This window comes from Poecilia latipinna, unplaced genomic scaffold, assembly GCF_001443285.1.
Source record: "Poecilia latipinna isolate Pla-1442-1.1 unplaced genomic scaffold, P_latipinna-1.0 Scaffold138, whole genome shotgun sequence".
NCBI lineage: Eukaryota > Metazoa > Chordata > Actinopteri > Cyprinodontiformes > Poeciliidae > Poecilia > Poecilia latipinna.
Genome location: NW_015112754.1, coordinates 366446 through 383590, shown reverse-complemented (window position 1 = coordinate 383590; position 17145 = coordinate 366446). Strand labels below are relative to the sequence as shown.

The window sequence follows — 17145 nt, the reverse complement described above, 5'->3', positions numbered from 1 at the left end:
CCTCCTCTCAACAACTAACGGGAAGGAGAACTGCAGAGTGATAATTATTTCCAAGCAGTAAAGCTTCATGTCAGAAAACGCCGTCTTTTACCAGCTGCCTGAACGCAGCGTTCTTTTCCTCTTCACAGGCAACATCTCAGCGTTGGGCTGCACTGTCTTCATTATCCGCTCAGAGGTCTGTTTGAACAGACTGCAGGCGCCGTTTGAGCAGACGAGTCTTTAACAGGGACATTTACCAGCCTTACGTGTGTGTGTGTGTGTGTGTGTGTGTGTGTGTGTGTGTGTGTGTGTGTGTGTGTGTGTGTGTGTGTGTGTGTGTGTGTGTGTGTGTGTGTGAGAAACACCTTTATTCTGTACATTCCCCTGATGCGGTTTGACACGCAGCCAAACAAACAGTCCAGCTTTTTTTTCTTTTTCCCGTTGAAAGCCAGCAAATCGGGGAAAGGGAAGCTGTGTGGGCGGATGTGGCAGAATCAGACAGAATGAACGATATGACCGTGAAGCGCACAAGTATTCATAACCTTTGAACTTTTGCCCCCGTTTTTGTCACCTTACACAAACATCAATGTGTTTCAATGGGATTTTACAAAATCCCCAAACTAAGCAATACAGAAATATGAAGCTTAACAAGTTTGAGCTCCCTGGATCAATGCGTTACCAGCGTAAACGCCTCCACCACATCCACACCTCCAGAAATTGAAATTTCGGCTCTTTCTTCTTGGTAAATAACTCAAGCGCGGTCGACCTGAACGGCGGAAAGCGTCTATACACACGAGTTTTCAAATCTTTCCACATATTTAGTCTGGACTTTGACAAGGTCTTTCTAACATAAGAGCTTCGCTGCGGCTTTGTCTCCCTGCTGTAAGGTGAACCTCCACTGCAGTCCCAAGTGTCTGTAACAGGTGTGCTTCAAGAACTGCCACGTATTTAGCGCCAGTCATACTCCAGTCGCTGGCGTATCATCCCCCACAGCATGCAATCTACACAGATTTAAAAAAAAAAACTAAATAGATAAGTAATGAAAGTCCCATGTCATTTCCCTGCCTCTTTGCAAATATGCACTCATTTCTGTTGGCCAATCACTTAAAATTCATATAAAACATTCAGGAAGGTGGTTGCAATATAACAAAACACTACATTACGACTTATACTACTTATTACTTATGTAGTTCAAGCAAGAAAAAAAAAATAATGCCCTTCAAGCAGATATGAGGGCGAATTTGCCATTGCAAATCAACTTAGTAGGCTAATAGTCTAATCAAGGTGCTTTTGACTGCAGGGAATGCTGCAATGCCCTTTTGAATTTGATTAGGACTCAAAATAAACATTGGCCTTTCGATTTATTCCCTATATAAACTGGAACCCGCCTCACTGCCTCACTTGTAGATTTGAATGGAAACCTTGCAGTTTTAGCCGAACAGAGAGCGGCGTCCTGATCTGCTCTGAGGAATATTTTGTGGCTCCTCATTATGCCTTTTCTTCAATCCCGGCAGCGGTCCTGTTCGCCAAGAGCAGTGTTGACCAGTTTTTAAGTTTAATACATACCCAAGCCCTGCAGAGGTTTGCTTGCCTCTGTTTTATATTTCAATAATCCCCAGCTAGGCAGAAGTGGATAGGATGAAAACTCATTTCGGAACATGGAAAAAGAGAAACAAATCCCTTTCCTGCCTCTTACGAAACAGCATTGGCACGGAGACGCACCGCCTGCTATGTCTGAACCGCTGAGAGAGAGTCGGAAGGAGACATTAAATGGAGCTTTAAGAATCGTTGAGGCACATGGCAGACGCCGAGTTGTTTACTTTTCTAACTTATTACTAACTGCACCATTAAAGTAACTCCGGCTCAGTGAATCCCAAATGAAATATCGCATTTCCAGGGTGAGCGGGATTCCAGACACCCTATGATCTTACTGATAAATAAGTAATTAAGCGGCGGGAGAGCAAATGTATCCAACACAAAATATCGCTCCTCGTGTAAGAAGATCAGAAATCTCTGAAATCTCTCCAGAGGCACTTTAGGGCTGAGCTCAAACAAGAGACGCTGCCTCCAAAGTTTAAAGCCGACACGACAAAGCTCAGCTTTGTGAACCAATCGACTGACACACTGTATTAGTGCGTGTGGTGCTTTTAAGAAGCCGCATGCATATTCATGCAAACCCGTCAGGAGGCCTCACTCTTACTTTTTGGCCCTGCAGGCTCAGCAGTCATTTCATTTGGGTGCATTTATGTGTAAGATAATAATCGCCTTTTATTTGGCTCTTATATCCTTTGAGAAGAATTTCGCTGTCAGCATCTAAATGCTAGAAACCAAATCTTGTTACTATTGCGGCGCTGTGGAAAAGGATTCGCTTCCAAACAGATTTCTTCTGACGCTGACACAAATTAGCAAACTGTGGCAATCGGTTATTTACGTGTTCTATGCTTTAGGGGAATTAAAAAAAATACATAAATACATCTTTTTCAGTAGAAAAGTCAAATTTAGGCACACTGGGGGGTTTCTGAGTCATCCAGAGGTCAGCTTTGAATTACTGTTACCCAAGAGTGATTTTAGCTTTAATGTCACAAACTACTTGTGGGATATTTTTCTGCAGGATTTTTGACTAGCAGGACCAGACTATTACACTACATCTACTATGTTTTTACTGTTATTATTGTGATGTTATTTACCCGATTGAATCCCCCGCCCTCCCTTTTTTTTTTTTTTTTTTTTTGCCAGTTTTTTTGCTGGTTTGCCTCTAACTGAGGTAAGTGAGACCAGCAGGGCTTTAGATTTTTGCTCTGGGTTCTTTTGTGATCTCCCTTTGAGGCACTCCTGGAGCAATATTCACCCTTGTTCTATGATTCTTCTCTTCGCTGTGGTTTACTGACCAAAAAAAGTCATGAATATGGTCTTAGAAAATTTTAATGACACCAAATAAACATATGAATTTTACGCTTTTTCTGGATTTCTTTCTTTTTTTTTTTTCAGTATTAAATCTCTGCATGCGCGTGGTAACTGCACGCCACTGGAACAGGGCGTCCGTGTCAGCCGAACAAGTCGCTCGTGTTTAGCAAGCGAGCACATGGCCACAGTCAGGTGGCCTATTGAGCGGCAGCGTGTGCTCCGCCTCACAATGAGAACAGTCTGAGCAAAAGACCTGAGTCATCTCGTGTCTCCTGGCCAAGTCCCACACTGTGATCATGGCTCTGAACACAGAACAGGTGACCCAGTTAGAGCCACAGAGGGAAAGAAAAGCAGAGCGTGGCACTGAAAACAAATGCTGGCAGGGGAAAAAAAAATAAATCTCTTCAATATGACATTACTCAGCGAAGTCATTTAAGGACCCGCTGATCTTTGGAAGCTCTCTGGTTTTGGAATAACAAGATTATCACTTTACATAAGAAAATCATCTCCTCACTGCCGGGAAGCTGCTTGGACACGGTTCAAGGGGTTGTGCTACGAGTCAGACAGCTCACGCTTCTTGGTTGCACGATTCCCTCCGGTATAGCAAAATAAAATGGTTGAAAGTGTTTTTATGTGTTTGCTTTTCAAACTAACACATTGGTATGATTTCTTCGTAGTTACAATCTTCGAGAATTTGCCTGAAATTTTTCCAAACCGGAGATATGGTGGCGAGGGAAAGTGGCTGATTTGTAGCTTTATCGGACCAGTTCAGGAACTCAAAAATCCTGTTTTATTTTTTTTACCAGTGAACACAGCATACCAGTCGTACTGATAATGATTCATGGCTACAGGGTGGATAGACTGTCTCAGTTTTTTTCAAAATGTTGCAAAATACCTTTAAAATCATTGCGAAATGGAAGGAAAACATACTTTACCGTCACCATGAAGCGCAACATTTCTAACAAAAAAAGCTGTTGACAAAAGCCAACCTTAAGACTGTAAGGTTATGTCAATGCTCAGTGAAGATTATGGTTACATGATTCTACTTGGACAAATTATAACCGTGGATCACAGTGTGCTTTTACTGTCTATCAAAAAAGAATTACTCCCATCCCCCCTCCCTCTGGTTTCGCATTATTTTTGGTTCACAATTTCCAAAGATTTAAGAGCAGCTTCACTCCCTCCTCGTTTTTTCATCCATTGTGCATATAATAAGAGAGTGTTTTTGTGAGTATGTTATGGGGGAGTGGGTGGGAGGGGGTGCCTGCTGTCCTGTGACACTCTGCTCTTCACTCCGACTGTCCTCCACTCAGTGGTCCTCTGTGTGTGCAGCACGAGTGGAGCTGTGGGTTGCAGATAAGAGTCTGTGTACATGGCGGATGAGTAGGGTGGGTGGGGGGGTTGCATGTGTGAAAAGAGCAAGAGGAAAGAAAAGGATTCAGTGCTCCTTCTCCCCTCCGTCAGATTCACCTCTGGATGCCCTCTGCTTATAAATAATCCATCTATGACACCAGTCTGGATAACTGGCAGGGTTACAGTGCAGGAGCTCTAAACGCGCAGCCTCCGCCACCACCATGCCCTGCTATTGTTAGCTTGACAAGAGTATGTGGCTGTAATCGCTGGCACCTCCGCCGGTCTAGACGAGCTCTAATAGGACCAACCTTTCCCCGCGTCTTTATTACACGTTTATAAATTCCTCCACAACAAGACAAAGAGAAGAAAAAATCCGTAATTAAGAAGCTGGCGTCCACAGTCCTCCCTGTGTTTTCCCCGTCACACTGATTACTCGCAAAAGCGAGCGGTCTGACTCACGATAATTGCAACAACAGCAATAAAAAAAAAGATAATGGACACAAAGGCAGGATGTTGTGTTTTCTCAGGCCTTTCAATAAAAAGCCGATCTTTTATTAGGGCGTAGTGTTGTTGCGAAGTAAAATCACGAGAACAATGTCAGCAGCATGAATTAGCGGACTGCAGTAGAAGCTCCTGCAGCCATGAACTCAGCCAAATCTGGGTCCTAATTAGTGCTCCCTTCTCAGGCAAAAGTCAGGCAGTCCCCGTCCCCCAACTAGCCCCCGACAGAAAACTCAGCGTAGAATAATGAACCGGCGACACAAAACATGAACTTTTAGTCCAGGGACATTTTTCGGCTGAGTTTTTCAGAAGCCGTGGTGCGCTGTCGCGCCGGTGTCAGTAGGTCGTTACATCACCTCGTGTACCTCTAAGATGAATGAGCAGAAAATGTGACGCTTTAAAGTTACAGCATATTGTGACAGATTGTTTTTGTTTGTTTGTTGTCCCAATTTTTTTCTGAAAAATTAAGTGCATGGAAATAGTGTAAAATTACTGTAATCATTTGTTTTTGTTTTATTACTAATTTTATTTCACAAAATGACATAAAACCTGAATAAACATTTTCCTCATTTGCTTAAGAGGCTGTTTTTGTATAAGTTGCAAAATACTTTGCATTTACAACACAACATAAATAATGGCGTCCAAAACCATTAGCAGCACAAATTGTTAAATATGATTTACTCTGTATCATTTTACAGATTTGTCACCATAAATTGCACAGCACATTAAAATACGTTAGTTAAGCTGCAGATTCCCAGATTGATGATGAAAATAGTTTCTTGTATAAATGTACCAAAACTGTATGAAAAACCTGAATTTGCATATTGTTTTTTTTTTTCTTTTTTGTCTGAAGGACTTTTTTCCATCGATGACAAAATGCATGAAATAATTTGGTTAAACTACATGTGTTAGTAAGTCATCCAGCTCCAAACTGCGTCTCAATGTTGTTTTGTGTGTGTGCGTGTGTGTGTGTGTGTTTGTTTGTTTCCTCTGCAGGTTATGACATCAGCAGAAAAGCCGATGACGGTGGAGGCGCTCTTTTCCAGGGAGACGTGTGAGATGTTGATAAAAGTTAAAAAGAGCTTGTTTCCACAGTATCAACAAAGCTGCTGTCTCATGCAGTGTCATCTATACAGTAACAGCATTAAGGTACTTTTTCCAAATATTTCATAGAGCCAGCAAAAAAAAAAAAGGTCTATCGACCAATTTCTTTTTAATTGCAAGCCTAGGGACCGTGATGTGAGTGCTGGCAGTACTTTTATAATGAATGACTCCTGGGGAAGTCGGAGGCTGTGTTGGATTTTGAGCTAAGCATAAAATGGATGAGGAGCATTACAGTGTGTCTTCCTTGAACTCATAATGGAAGAACTTGTTTTTAAAAAAAAGAGTAATGGTTCCTTGAATAACCCCACCTTCCATCTTTTTCCTGTTCTTTATTGTTTAATTGAGACAAGTGCTTAGCATAAGCAAATATTAAACGCTGTGACATTAATCCTTATAGCTCATTTGCAGTGCACGTCCACAGATATGACTTTAACAACATAAAACATCTTATAAGACAGTAAAAATAAAAAAAATATCATGCATAACATAAATCCTAAATTTATCTTAAAACTGACAACAGTGAACCAGTCACTAGATCTCCAGATCTAAGAAGAGCCAGCACTTTCAAATGTTTCGCAATTAATGAGATTACAAAATTTCACAAAGTTTTCAGGTTTTTTTTTTTTTGAGAACATGGCAGTGACAACAGGTTTTCTGTCCAAAATTTTAATTGGACACTTTTAGGTCATAAACTGACCTTTATATTCTTGAGTTGAAGCTGAAAAAGGTTTTAATTAACGACAGAAAACGTTTTTTTTTTTTTTTTGGCTCGTTTTTAGCCCTTTTCTGACGCACCAGCTGCCAAAGCGTTCCCTTTCTCCTTACACCTTTCCTTTTAACAAAACCGGCTATAAACTGTTGCAGAGGAAGCATACACTAAATGCTCTTTTTCAACGCTCATTAGCGGCGCAATAAAAGGAGCGAGTTGAGGCCGTTTGAAAAGCTCCAGTAAAGAACATGTTTGCTGATTGAAACCCAACCTGTTTGTCATGCCTGCTTCAGCTGAATGCTAATGCCGACCACCTCAATGGTCTCTCTTCATGTCAAGACGCAGCCAGGAGCTCAGTGGCTGACCACCGAAACACGAATTCACCGTTAGAGCGGCAGAGGAGCCAGGAGAGGACAGCGGCGGCTCCCGGCCAGAACGAGCCCTACAGCAGCTACCAGCCTTTATTTGTGGTTACGCTGATCTAAAGAATGAAGGGAGCGCTCCAAAAATTTTGTTTTTAGCAAAGCCTCCACCATCCCCCCCTCCCCCCCTTTTTTTCCCCACCCCCCATTTTGCTTCTCTCTCTGCCTTTGCCTCATTGCTAACGAAAAACAAGTTTATTTTATTTTTATTAATGTTTTCTATGAAGTGTTTTGGCTCAACACACAAGAGCTTCAGCCAGACTCCAGTCGTCAAGCCGCGTTAATGTACAAACAGCTCGTCCGGCAATCACACCATAAGCTAATAATGTTTAATTGATCCTGCTGCGTGTTGCTGCAATGTGGAGGAAATGACAGCAATCAAATAGGAATTTAAGAAACATCAGACCCCGGATCGTCGTGGGACATTCGCCAAATACGCAGCAGCAGGAAAATCTCAACACGCAACGTCACACCCAATCATGTTTGGGTTGGGTATGCACGGCATACCTGCATAATGGTATGCTGTGTTTTCCATTAAGCAGCTAAACACGGCATAATGGTCATTGCTGCGGCACTTACTGGGGGCCTTAGTGCTTTGTTTCCGCATCTCTGCCAAAGATAATGGGATTTAAATACACTTCACTTACTGCACGGAGGCAAATAGGAAGCTCAACTATTGATCCACAAACAATTCAGTTGCCCAGCTGTCCAGAGAGAGGGAAAACAGGACTCCCCTAAATGTATAATGAAGCCTCCCAAGAGAACCTGCTTCCTCAGTATTCTGTCCATGTGCAGGAAGACTTCGCCTCTGGGCAATTAGCCCTTCCCGAACTTCCACCGTCCTCACCCAGAAGTGCAGGGATCAGTCTGCTTGAGGAGCAACAACACCAAGGAAGGATGCTTTTCATTAATGTAACAATCCCTGTGGACTCTTATCCTGTTATATCCCCCCTGCTGGAGACTTTATAACTGCGCTTTATATGCTATGAAGGCAGCAGGCCTGAGAAAACTCTAAAAACAGAATCTCTAAATCAGAACCGCGAGGAGACGTATAGTCAGTTGGAATAAGGACAAAATATCTGGATAAATGCCTGTTTTTAAGATCTATAGATGCGCCCAGCGCCATAGCAACAGGCCACGCGCGAAGTCACCATAAAAAAGCTCGGATCCACTTCGAAACTCTCTTTCGAACCTGCTTATATTCATTTTAAAAGAAGGGTAAAGAAGTAGCCAAACCGTAATAGTTCCTTTTATTGGCTGCTCCTTCGTCCGAAGCACTAACAGGTAACAGCAAAGGCAGCAGCGGCTTTTATGAGCTTATAATGAGGAATTTTCTCAAAACATTTTAGCACCTGCAGCTTTTCTGGATTGATGAAATACTAAAACATACATAAAACGAAACAGTGTTGTATTCAAAAGGTTGGTGGTAACATAAATGCCTGTCCCAACAGTTGAGCTGTCAAAAACATGTCGGTCCTCATGAACGTCGTCACCAGAATACCTTGGAGAAAAAAAATCAGGACAATCTAGACCAGTTCAAAAGAAGCCATTTTTTTTCTTTTTCTTTTTTTCTTTTTCTTTTGCTTAAATAGGAAAGAAAGAGAGATCTAAATTTTGAGTGTCTCTGCATCTGGTCACCTCTCTCCAATCACTGAGCACACCGTAGGAAGGCGCTGTGAACGACGCTCCTCAGTGGGAAAGTTGCTGCTGTGTGAAAAACTATTTTCTGTATCAGTGATGTGTTTAGAAGTTGGTTCAGAGGGGGGAAAAAACAAAACCCTCTCTGAGACATTCCTGTATTTTCCGGGATTATGGTGTCATTTTATAGCACAACCAAACAGCTGTAACCTTCAGTTGTTATGAAAATGCTTTAAATATCAAACTTGACTTAAAAGAAATCTGACTTCGCATCGGAGCCGTATCTGACACCACTCAGCGGACGAATCTTACACCCTGTGTTGGTCGCCGTCACAGACCAGGCCTGTCACAACAAAAACAAGCTCAATCGTCTCTATTTGCATAACTTATCATTTTTGTCTTTCTACCAAAAACCGGATGACAAAATCCCTCAGTCTGGTACTTTTGTCTCGTTTAAGTAATTTGGATATTTAAAATGTCTTCCAGATCCAGTTTTAAATGCTTGTTAGAATTGAAAGCTTATTGATCTTTAAGAATGTGTGCATTATTACGCTGTTACCATTCCGTTACTTTAAAATGGCTCTCAAAACACACAATGATTATCGCAATAACTGGGACAATTTATCGACCAGCAAAATCTGTTATTGTGACAGGCCTACACATGATGACTATATATGTGCAAACAACTGATACAAAATGTGTCAGCGTACTACAGATAGACAAACCAAGTGTCACCTCTTACGTTTTCAAAGTTAGACAACATTGGATCTAGATTTTACAGCTATTTCTTTTTTTTTTTTTTTTTTTACACTGTAAGACATCAAGCTTCTCAAAAGTCCTTTGTGAAACAACTGTATGCATTTACATCCCCAACCTTGGGATCATATTAGACACAGTTTGCTAATTTTCAAATAACATCATAGTGAAAGTCCTGACTCAGCACACCTGCAGAGGTGTAAAAACAGATGGCCCCACAGTCTCCCGCCGAAGAAATTGGTTCATTCGGTGCAACGCAACATCTCTGCTCAGTGAAACGGTAAATAAATGCTCAAGAGGCAATCTAACACTTGGACGGGTAGTTTAATTAAGACCCAGTCACATTTAGATACTTAAAACTGAGTATTTAATCAATGGTTATTGTCCTAAGAACTTGTTAACCTCAAAAAAGAGAAGCGCTCTCATTTCTGCTTGCTATCGCCATTTAAAACTAGCCTGTTAAGCACCAACTAATAATAACTAAATCGTGATTGGGTGTTTGATGAGCAAGTAACGCTCGCTTTAACTTTTACATTCATAGCGCAGCTAAAATACGATTTTGTTGCTGCTCAACAAAACCAGACTGGACTGGCACCACGATAAAAAAAATAAATAAAAATACAAATATTCTGAGATAGTTAAAGACTGATACTCTTAATGCCAACGTGAAAAACCACACATCTGCATGTCCTTTTAATTGAGACCACAAATCCCAGAGGATTTACTTTGATTATAAAGTCTAAAGAAAGAAGAGAGAAATTCGCCTGACACCAGGATCCAATCCTTCCTGGGACTCAAGTTCAGCCGCAATCAACAACTGAAGTCTTATTAAAGACTTTAAAAAAATGAAGATGGTTTAGATTGAAGCAATTAAACTCAAATTGCCCCAGATGTTTCAGCACAGACATTTTATGTCCTCCACTTACATTAATTTCCTTCTGGCATCAATCTTGTTTTTTTTTTTTTTATTTGTTAGGTTAAAGAGACAATACACTGACTGCTCACAACAATGCATTTTAAATAGCATTATAAAACTCACCACTATCACTTTTTAAAAGAAGGTAAATCTCACTTTCAGCTTCGTCTGGGTTATTCTTTTGGAACAATAGAGTCAAATCCTTGCTCTCGGCCCCCGAACCTTCTCCCCCATCTTTGATATCGCATCGATAGCATCGATCCGTGTCGTCCTGTTTCTTCTCTAAGTGGCAGAGGTAGACATCACTGCTTGTCCTGACCTCTTTTATCGTGATGTAGAACGAGTAACCTGATTTTCAAGGGGACATCATTTTGGCAGACAGACAAACCAGAGAAGCAGAATGAGTCACTGAGGATGCTTATCACTGTATTAAAGAGATTAAATCACTCTGACTTAGCAAACGGGGGGAAAAAATGTACATCAGATTTCTGGTTAACTCTAGAGTGTTGGTTGGATTTTTGATGTTATTACAAGTAAAAAGATTCATTTTTTATTATTCTTTGCACCTGGAACCTTTAATACTATAAATAGACCAAAAAAAAAAAGAAAAAAGAAACAGCAGCTGATATCAAATAACTCTATTCTTGGCCATGCGCTGTTTTCATACATGCTGTTCTTTATTTGAACCAGATGACAGATGAGATCAGCATCCATGCGTTTATTTTATGCACGCAAAGAGATGGTTGATAAACCATGTACAGAGTATGAACAATTTAAGAAATTACAAAAGTCAGTGCAGAAAAAATATGTTTAGTAAATAGTTTGGACTCCCACAATAGGTACTGCTGATTAGATCAATAACTAGTTGTGTATTCTGTGAATAATAATAGCTTTTACTAACCGAGTAATAGGAGCCTACAATTTTGAAAGTCACAGTATTCAGCGTGAGACTCATCCAGTAACTTATTATCAGACCTGGTTGTTTCCAAAGTCTGTTTCGCAAAACAGTTTTGTCATAAACCCCCAAAGACGGCTCCATTATTTCAGCTGCCTGAAATAACAGTCAACATTGTTAGCAATATCCTGCATGCAAATAAGCTTTCAAAAATCAAGACTGCAGTGCAACACGAAAGCATGCCTAGAGGGGGAACTGTGCAGGACGGCACTGGGGGAAAATGAGTGCTTGAAGGTCTCTAAGCTACACATCGAAAAGCCACCAGTTTTATACGATCTGTTCTCAGACTGACTCGTCCGGTTCGATAAGGTAGCGAACCGGACAGTTAGCCCTCACAGGAGTTCAAACTTTGTCTGGTGTCTTATTTTTATATAAGACAGGAAGTGGAGTTTTTTTTTTTTTTTTAATCGCTCTGTTTTGCTGACAAAGTCAACTAAAAAGACTGAACCGCCCGGCTGACAACACCCGGTTACAAATGCTTTGACGCAGAAACGAGCAACTTTTAAGCGAAGTGCTGCAACATTTCGGGTAGAAAAGAAAATTTTAACGGAAAAGATTCAAACAGTGCGGAAAACCCCCTGCTAGCTATTATCAACTAACGATGTCATGGCTTCACATGCAATCAAAACATGAGGATTTCCAACTATTTTAGTCAGTAGGATTCTGTGGATTAGTTAAACTGGGACTGCAGTTTTATACACTGAGCAGAGATTCTCTCAACAACACATTTCCCAGTTTATGAAAACAATACTTTTAAAAGTAATGGGGATGTTTAAATTTTTCAAAAATTCAAGTTAAAATCCTGCCTCTTCTCTGTCTTGTGAACCCGGTATTGTCCATTATCTTGCCTCCTGAGTTGAACGTACCCTAATAACCCTACTATTTACACGGCTAAATTCACACCACCGCTCAGATCAGACACGATAGGTCAACAGGTTGGAAACACAAATGCAAATTGATCAGGATTTTGTCTGTTAGTTCTGTTTGCCTCCGGGAACCGTGCAGAAGCGTGCATGTCGACGGCATAAAGCCGCGCACGGTGGGAGAAACAATGGCATGGCTGCTGGAAAACTCTGCTCACGAATAGCAACTATAGGACTGGGATTCTTTCTCCTTCTCAGGCCTGAACAGAGGAGGGTGGGAGGAGGGTCTGTCTCTGGGCAAACACCACAGACGTCATGTCTCTCAGCCGTACCATAAGTGCATTTCGCTATTGATTGCTGGTGTGTAAATTGCTGAGCAATCAATCTAAAGCATCAACACAAGAGCATTGCTATCCCCGCCCCACACACACACACTTTTTGTAAGCCAGGCACAAAGAAGCTCTTCCACAGACAATAATAAAAGCCCATCCTTCTGCATGTGTTTATGCATAAAGTAGTTCATCTGCAGAGGCCGTCTCAAGGCAAGTGCTTATACTCCTTCCTGTGTGAAGGCAATTGCATTTAGTGTAACGGAGAATGCCTAACACACTTTCCAAACCGATGCCAAACCATTTTCAAATCTCAAGTAACAATTCATCTCGGCTATTTTTGCTTTGACTCTTTGTACAAAGATATTCCTCACCCAACACTTGGAAGGACATCTAGAAATCAATCTAATCTGCTGTAATGAGTTTAAAATTGCTGTAATCCTGAGGGGGCAATCGTCCAAGGCTTGCAACTTAAATTAAGAATGTCAATAAAGGTCTCAGAGAAATGGAAAAGAGCGTAGCAGCAGTAAAAGTCTTCAAACTGATAAAAAAAAATAATAATAATGAAATAACGACAATCTCTGCCTGAGATGGTCAAAGAGCGCAGTTAGGCACACGATGCATGTAGACTACATCACAAGCCATTTCATCCTCGTGTCAACTTGTGGGATAAAAATGTTCTGATCATCCAGAAAAGAATATAAAACTGAGGCCACAGTTTAAAGCACAATAAGGAGATAAAATGCAGAAAGCTAGGCTGCACGTGGAGGCTTAGCTTGTGTCTTAGAAAAGTAATTTCATTCACTTAGCAGTGTTTCTGTCCTCGGGGTGCACACAGCCCGGCACAGGGATGCATTAGCCATCGCTGAGCTTACAAGATTTATAAACAGCGCTTCACCTAACAGACAACGATGGGCTTCCTCTGGCGTTTCTGCAACATTCGGGTGGAGACTCAGCCAGAATCCTACACAGCCATAAATCTCACACCCACTCTGAAGGGAAAACAAAACCAACATGAAAATCTGGGTCAGAAATCAAAAAGTGCACCGGGTTGAAAGGCGCTTCACTCTCTCGGCGAAACTGCTAAGAGTTGCTGCGAGACGCTGAGAGTCAAAAAAAAAAGTGATCTTGTAACATCTCCCTCATCAACACAAGAAATGACCTGTGGAACTGTACACAGCAGACGCTGATGCTTTCTGACTGATTACATGAAAGAAAAAAAAAATCACCAAGAAACGCTCATTACCCCCCCTCAGCAGGAAGTTCTGTCGGTTTAAATGTCAGCTCTCTGGTCTGTAATAAGACTCATCACAACAACTAAGACTGTACTTCATCCCAGTATCAGCTTCTGGAAGCCTCACTGGCAAAAATCCAGCTTCAGACTATCTGACTGACCACAGCCAAAGCTGCTTTTTTTTTTTTTTTTTTTTACCGAGATCGGGAATTACAGCACTGTTGACCACACCGTTGCTTCATCCTGCCAATGTTCGCTCCGTAGCCAACAGGATGGACACAGCCAGCCACAAGATGTCTTCTGAAGCCTGTGCAGAGAGGTGTTTGGGATTCCTGCCACTACAGCAGCTGGCTATGACGGGAAGAGCCTGCAGGTGGGTGGACAGCATTGCTGACAAAGAAGTTGATCTGATATTTTAGACAAGTCTCCCTGCTGGGAGCCTGGGCTCCAGAAGTGTGACAGATGGTTCTGCCCTCCTAAGTGCTGCTTGACCTCCTACACTTTAAGGATGATATTACAATGTCATGCAGATAAGAGGAACAAAATATCGCTTCATTAAACATTTTTGAATTCTCAACCATGGTTACATCTGTTGAGTTTCTTGTAAATCAGTCACCGGGCCACAACTCAGCGCATTTAGTCAGCTAAGTCATAGTGTAGGTGGCTAACGTCTGAGGTTCAAACCGAGCCATCAAAACGGAGAAGGAAGGGAAAGAAAGTGACTGTCAACAACAATCATTATAACCAAGATTGTTGGTTACAGCTGCTTCTACTTTGACTACTTCTAAATGTAGGAGCAGTCAAATTTCGGAGCAGACGGCTTGGTCAATGCTGCCTTGCATCAACGATTTCAGCTGGTTGCCGTGGTGAAATGGTGTGAGGGATATTTTCCTAGACCATTTCAGGACTCTAAGATCCAGCTTAGATAAACTCCCACAGCACGTCCAGGTTTTCTTGTTGACCACGTCCACAAACATAGTACAAGCAGGAACTGTACTCCAATCGAACCCACATTCACCAGTTCTCAGGTTATCTTTAGGGTGAAAACTGTCCAACCAACAAATCTGCAAATGCTGGCTAATCTACAATGCTGCATTGTAAACATGGACCTGAATGCTTCCGAGAGCTGTGATGGACCCAGGCCGTGAAGAATTAAAGCAGTTCTGAAGTCGAAAAACGGGTCCAAGCCTATACTAGGATGGTGTAGGAAAACAGTCACTGCAAAAAATATGTTAAACAGTCAAGATTAAACTTCTGCCACCAGAAGAAGTTAAATCTTCTCGTGCTACATGCTTGTGTTGCAGCCGCTCCTGTGCTGAACAGTCAGGCATATGTTGATCTAACAAAAGTAGAATCTCTATTTTTTTTCAGAGGTCTCTCTGCTAAATATCATCTTCTGACCAATTTTCCAACATGATCAACAACCTGCACATGCAGCTGCATAGTAAAATATTTACACCACAAAGTGAAAATGAATCCACCAGGCAACGTTTTGTTAGCGTCTAGTGGCCCTTTTCCTGCTTTAGACACGTTTCTTACTTGAATTCCCAGGCGATCCACAGACGCTTAGAATGTGAGCCGAATATAAAAGTATGATGAGAATTTGTACTATTTTTGAAGGCGAGAAGGTTGAGAATTGAAAGCACATAATGCACTTGAATTTGCATAGACTGCCCTTTCCTGAATGTATCAGAGCAACCAAAAAAACAATAGAAATAATAAAAAGATCAAGAAAATGTCACACGATGCTCGTTTTAAAATCATTTTTGTAAACAGAACAAAAGAACAAATCACGCATGATCATAAGTGGTGTCCATTAATGTACCTTTAAATGCAAAAGATAAAATAAAGTTCAGGCGAATCTCAAAATGTTAGGAAATTATGTCTTTTTTTCAGTAGATATCGTCTTATTATTATTATTATTATTATTATTATTATTATTATTATTATTATTATTATTATTATTGCTCATAACTAATTAAAACCCCCAAATCTGTTTCTCTGACATTTAGGATATTACACAAGAAAGTAAAAAGGCTTTACATAGAATTGTTAAATTACGAAGGACGGACAAGACCGCTAACTTGACAGCTTTCAAACCAAACGGTCATTGACAAAGAAGCTGCCCAGAAAGTTGAGTGGAAGGAAGAAGTGCGTTAGAAAAAAGAACACCACATGCACAAGTAAAAGGAATGGGACGCTGAGATAATGTGGAGAAAAGTATGTTTACTTTGGGGACGTTCAGCTGGGGACAGCTCTTTATACGCAGACATATCAGCTGATCAACACCTTCATTTATCAAAGCAAGTCCTGACTATAAGCACCGTGTGCATTTACCCTGCATTATTCAGGCAAACATTTCTGTAGTGAAAATCCATTTGGTCTACTGTAATTTGGTTATCTGTGAGCAATGCTCAAAGTAAACAGCTGAAGGCTCGACATAAATGAATCTAAGCGGTTTTTTTTTTTTTTTTTTTTTTTTTAGCCGAACTACTGGAATAAATTAACTTTTTAGAGACGCTCTAAACGTGTCATTTCCCTTTCGTTGGGGATCCATGTTTGAAAACCTCAGTCACAGCACTAATTCTGATTTGACATCACACACCCAAGTTGACTCCAAGAGAGCCACCGGACATCTCCGGTCAGGAGCGACTTGACCAACACGTAGCAGGAGGACGCGCCCATAACCCCCCCTTATCAGCAGAACCTCACATTATGACTGAACCCCCGACGCAAAGGGCCCGTCCGCAGACACCACGGCTCAGTGCGAGGGGAAACATGACAGCAGAGCCGAACCTTATGCATCAATCAGCAGCAGGAGCGCCGAGAGACGCATTTTCAGTTCCTCCGTATGCCAGTGTTTACAGACGTCTTGATCCCCTGGCTGCAAGGCAGGCAGCACTTTGATTAATCGTCGGTATGTGCCGCCGCTGCGAGACGGTGGCCTCTGGCTCGTTTTGATTATTGCTATATTTAAAAAAGAAAAGAATCCAAAGTATATAACTACTAAACATATGGACAGATTAAACATGCACAGCCAATAATCCGATCATGCCTTCCGGGATGTGCAGGTGCAGCATCTTAACGCTACAACTATGAGGCAGCTATCGCATCACTCCGCATCCGACACGACACATGGAAAAAATTTATATATCGTTTATAGTTTATTTCCCGTCTTCATCGTTTATAAATCTGCAATGCGGAAGGAGGTCGCATGAAGCTCCTTCCCACTCAGCCCGAAGTAAACAACGCTGATCTCCCAGCTTTCAAATTATAGCGCCCAGCTTCCCCCCGAAATAATCTCAAATAATATATCTTTTTTTTTTTTTTTTCAGTGATTTTTTTTTTTTCCCCGGTTCTGCCCTCGGAGCTCCTCGTCCTTACCTTTTTCCTGCGTCCGTCTGCGTGTCCTTCACGATGCTCGCACCTGCTCAGCACGGCATCGCATCTCCGGGCGCTAAGTAGCAGGAGCAGGCAGAGAG

At 41.5% G+C, this 17145-nt stretch overlaps 1 protein-coding gene across 2 annotated transcripts in view; it reads right to left on the bottom strand.

Moving 5' to 3' along the window:
* The window catches only part of cntn1a (contactin 1a), a 79953-nt gene extending 62814 nt beyond the window's left edge, over window positions 1-17139 (bottom strand). For both annotated transcript variants that reach the window (XM_015028906.1, XM_015028907.1), the window contains exon 1: window positions 17048-17139. The gene's annotated coding sequence lies outside the window, so the exon portion shown is untranslated. The remainder of the gene's footprint in view (window positions 1-17047) is intronic.
* Between the last annotated feature and the right edge of the window lie 6 nt (window positions 17140-17145).